Genomic DNA, 346 nt, shown 5'->3' on the forward strand with positions numbered 1-346 from the left:
CGAATCAGACACGTTACACAGACAGGCACAATATTCCCTACAACAGAACAACAGAACCTTTTTCTTTCTCTCACATAAGAAGAAAAGAAAAATATAAAAAAAACACCATAACAAGGATTAGTATTTCTCCCCCAAGTCTTCCTGGGAGAAAAGAGAAAGTTGCATGCATGCATAATCCCCCCCCACATGCAAGCACACGGCTGTTCCCCGGCAATGTGTGCAAGCAAAACAGATATGGAAACCCATGTATTTCACTGTTATGGTGTTGATGGTGTGCATTAAGAGCATATTCCGGTATGTTCGTGGAAATTGTTAAGGGACATGCATTGCAGTGAATTGCATCAAC

The 346-nt window shown here is 41.3% G+C and overlaps 1 protein-coding gene across 2 annotated transcripts in view; it reads right to left on the reverse strand.

Annotated features, from left to right (window-relative positions):
• LOC119587789 overlaps positions 1-346 on the reverse strand; it is a 122,239-nt gene that overhangs the window by 82,205 nt on the left and 39,688 nt on the right. The gene's annotated exons all lie outside the window — the stretch shown is intronic.

The sequence above is a fragment of the Penaeus monodon genome, chromosome 23 (assembly GCF_015228065.2).
Source record: "Penaeus monodon isolate SGIC_2016 chromosome 23, NSTDA_Pmon_1, whole genome shotgun sequence".
In the NCBI taxonomy this organism is placed as follows: Eukaryota; Metazoa; Arthropoda; class Malacostraca; order Decapoda; family Penaeidae; genus Penaeus; species Penaeus monodon.